The sequence below is a fragment of the Ovis aries genome, chromosome 5 (genome assembly GCF_016772045.2).
Source record: "Ovis aries strain OAR_USU_Benz2616 breed Rambouillet chromosome 5, ARS-UI_Ramb_v3.0, whole genome shotgun sequence".
Classification (NCBI taxonomy): Eukaryota; Metazoa; Chordata; class Mammalia; order Artiodactyla; family Bovidae; genus Ovis; species Ovis aries.
Window position 1 is genome coordinate 43962877 of NC_056058.1, and position 3658 is coordinate 43966534.

The 3658-nt window shown below is 35.7% G+C and overlaps 1 non-coding gene across 1 annotated transcript; it reads left to right on the forward strand.

The window, feature by feature from the left end:
* The first annotated feature begins 258 nt into the window (after positions 1–258).
* LOC114115033 (5S ribosomal RNA) lies at positions 259–377 on the forward strand. The gene has a single exon (XR_003589537.1). It is a non-coding gene; the product is annotated as a 5S ribosomal RNA (ribosomal RNA).
* The last annotated feature ends 3281 nt before the right edge of the window (positions 378–3658 follow it).

Consider the following 3658-nt stretch of genomic DNA (forward strand, 5'->3'; position numbering starts at 1 on the left):
AACTTTGTTCTTAATTTAACTTAATGTTATTTAAATTTTTTGGCTGTGCCATGCAGCATGTGGGATCTTAGTTCCCTCACCAGGAATGAAACATGTGCCCCCTGCAGTGGAACCCCAGAGTCCTAACCACTGGACCTCCAGGCAAGTCCTGGAATAACTTTAAATGGACTAAAATCTGTGAAATATTGAATCACTATGTCGTGCACCTGAAACGAAGATAATGTTATAAATCAACTACACTTCAATTAAAAACAAGCAGTCTATGGTCATACCACCCTGAACGTGCCAGATCTCATCTGATCTCGGAAGCTAAGTAGGGTCGGGCCTGGTTAGTACTTGGATGGGAGACCGCTTGGGAATACCAGATACTGTAGACTAATAAAAAGAAAAACAAAGGAAACAAAGAAGCCATACTTATTTGCAGATCAGTACTGAAGTATGAACTCTTTAAAGGAGTCTATTAAAAGTTCCTAAAAGTCCCTTTATTCCATTTTAGCAACAGAGGGTGAGCACGCACTCTTCGTGGTCACTTGCTGAGGATTCTGGAGACTTCCGAGCCCTGCCTTCTCAGTATTGGTTGGCTGCTTTGACCTAAATGAGCCTCACTGTAGAGACAGCAGGACCTAACCTGGTTGATAGCATAGTAAGAACACCTAGTTCATGAAATGATAGGGAAACTAGTCAGTCATGATTTCTCTACTTCCAAATAGAAACAGAATCGTTGACATAATTTTGATCCATTAAAAGTTTAAAAAGCTTTTTTTAAAAACCAGTATGAATTCATGGATTCTAACGTGTATCATGCATCTCCTTCTATTGAAATTACTCATTTTTATGCTCAAATTGTTCCATCTTTGACTGGTAGGAGCTAATTTGACTCCTCAATCATTTTGGCATAACCCTAGTATTCTTCATCTATTTTCTTGCATTTTGATGTGACAAGATGTCCCAGACTCACAAAAAGAGATCTTTTGACTTAGCAAGGCAATTTAGGGAAGTGGTGTGTTGTACCTTGAATTTTACGAGGTATGGGTTTTGAAAATTTTTTCTTCACTTTCCAGAATTGCTATGTTACAAAATATTTAAATTGGAAGAATCCTTACAATGATACTATTACTTTAAAAAAATTTTTTTTATAAACAAAGGATATTTAAAGAAAGCTAGGTGGGATGAGCAAGGAAAACAAAACAGGACATTAGCTTGAAGTACAACATCTGGCTTGAGATCTGTTCCCAGCAAATTTTAGATTCTAGGGTATCCCTTTGAGCAGACTTCAGAAGTGTGAATGAAATATAGCTAAGCATATTACTCTTGTTTTCAAATTATAGTCCTCTGCACACAGATGTCTTACCGTACAATTGCCAGTTTCCTGTTCTTCCAAAGCATCCTCTAAATGTTTTTCTCTCTCCGCTTCACCTCTGCCACAGCACCCCACATCAGCTTCTTAGTGAGAAGTATTTGGATGCAGATTTGTTCTCTTCATGGCATTTGACAAAGTAATATTTTTAGTTGCAGTTTGCTTATATGAAGCTAGATATTGTTGATCTAGCCTTTGTGAAAAGTTTGAACCTTGATTTGGAATAGATATATTGACTACTGGTAAAGTGTTGTTCCAAGGCCCTCACTGCCTATTTCAGTAACTTATTTATTTCATCTTCCTAGTTTGGGATTTGTAATATGTTACTTTTCTCTTCCTTGCTATGTTTGTAGTAAAACACATTGGATTTAGAGATAGACCTGGGTTTGAGTCCCTGAACAGCCACTCATTAGTTTATGACCTTTCCCAAGTTGTGTCTTATTCTTTCTAAGCCTCAGAAATGGGTTTATAGTGAGAATTAAATGAGAATAATGCATTTGTGTAATTGGCATACTGACAGTTTAATTTGGGGTTCAAATTCAACCTCCGTCATTTACTCTGGGAACTTAGGCTATTTACTTACTCTTTTATTTTCGTTTAAAAAATGTATATCATGTCTATGTCAGGGATATTGCAAGAATAATATGGGATATATGACCAAACTAAAATATTTAACCCACCACCTGACACATTTTAGTATGAGAATTTTAACTTTTGTTACACATTCTGAAAGGCCTTTTAACATGAAAGTATCTTAATAAAATGAGAGGAGATGCTGGATATTTTAATTTTTAAAACATGCCCATTGATTTGGGTATTTTATTATTTGAATCAGCAGAACATCAGGCAATATCCTAAGACAGTCCTTTAACTTCCGCGTTATCTGAAGGTTATCTGGAGTGGTGAATGGATCAGAGAAAGAAAAAGAACATCAATTGATGCACAGTTGGTTTTTTTTTGTTGTTGTTGTTGTTTGTTTGTTTTGCCACACAGCTTTAGGGATCTTATTTTCCCTACCAGGGATCAAACCTGCAACCTCAGCCATGAAAGCACGGAGTCCTAACCACTGGACCACCAGGGAATTCCCTGCACAGTTATTCTTGCTTGGAGACTTGTCTGGATAGTCAAGGATACTTTCAAAACTTGAATGATTTTACCTTCCTTCTTAAGAATTGCATGTACTGTTTTTTTTGTTTGTTTTCTTTTAAAAAGATTGAAATATAGTAATTGATGTACAATACTACATAAGGTTCAAGTGTACAACATAGTAATTTACAATTTTTAAAGGTTATACACCATTTATAGTTATTATAAAATATTGGCTATCTTCCCTGTTTTGTACAGTAGGTCCCGTAGCTTATTTTATACTAGTTTGTACCTCATAAGCCCCTACCCCTCTGTGCCCTTCTCTCCTCCCCTCCCCACTGATAACCAGTAGTTTGTACTATTTGTGGCTCTCTTTCCATTTTGTTATATTCACCGGGTTTATTTTTTAGATTCCACATATAAGTGACAGCATATATTTGTTTTTCTTTGTCTGACATATTTCACTAAGCACAATACCCTTCAGATCCATCTATCTTGTTGCAAATGGCAGAATTTCATTCTTTTTGTGGCTTTTTTTTTTTAGTATTCCATTGTATACATATACACTGCATTTTCTTTATCCATTTGTATACTGATGGACACAGGTTGCTTCTTTATCTTGGCAACTCTAAATAATACTGCTAGGAACTTTGAGGGGCATGTGTCTTTTCAAATCAGTGTTTTTGTTTTTTTCAGATATATATCCAGGAGTGGAACTGCAGTGTCCTATGGTAGTTCTATTTCTGTTTTTTGAAAAACTTTCACACTGTTTTCCACAGTGGCTGCTCCACTTTACATTCCCATCAATGGTGTATGAGCATTCTCTCTTCTCCACATCCTTGCTAACATTTGTGGTCTTTGATGATAGCCATCCTGTCAGGTGTGAGGTGATATCTCATTGTGATTTCAATTTGCATTTCTCTGATGATTAAAGATGTTGAATATCTTTTCATGTGCCTGTTGGTCATCAGTATGTCTTTGGAGAAATATCTGTTCATGTCTTCTGTCCACTTTTTAATTGGGTTGTTTCTTGATGTTTTCTATGAACTGTTTTTATATTTGGGATATTAATCTCTTACCAGGCATATTATAAGCAAATATTTTCTCCCATTCAGTAGATTCTGATGTTTCCTTTATTGTGCAAAAGCTTTTAAGTCTAATTAGGTCCCATTTGTTTATTTTTTTTTTCTTTAAGAGACAGATCCAAAAAAAATT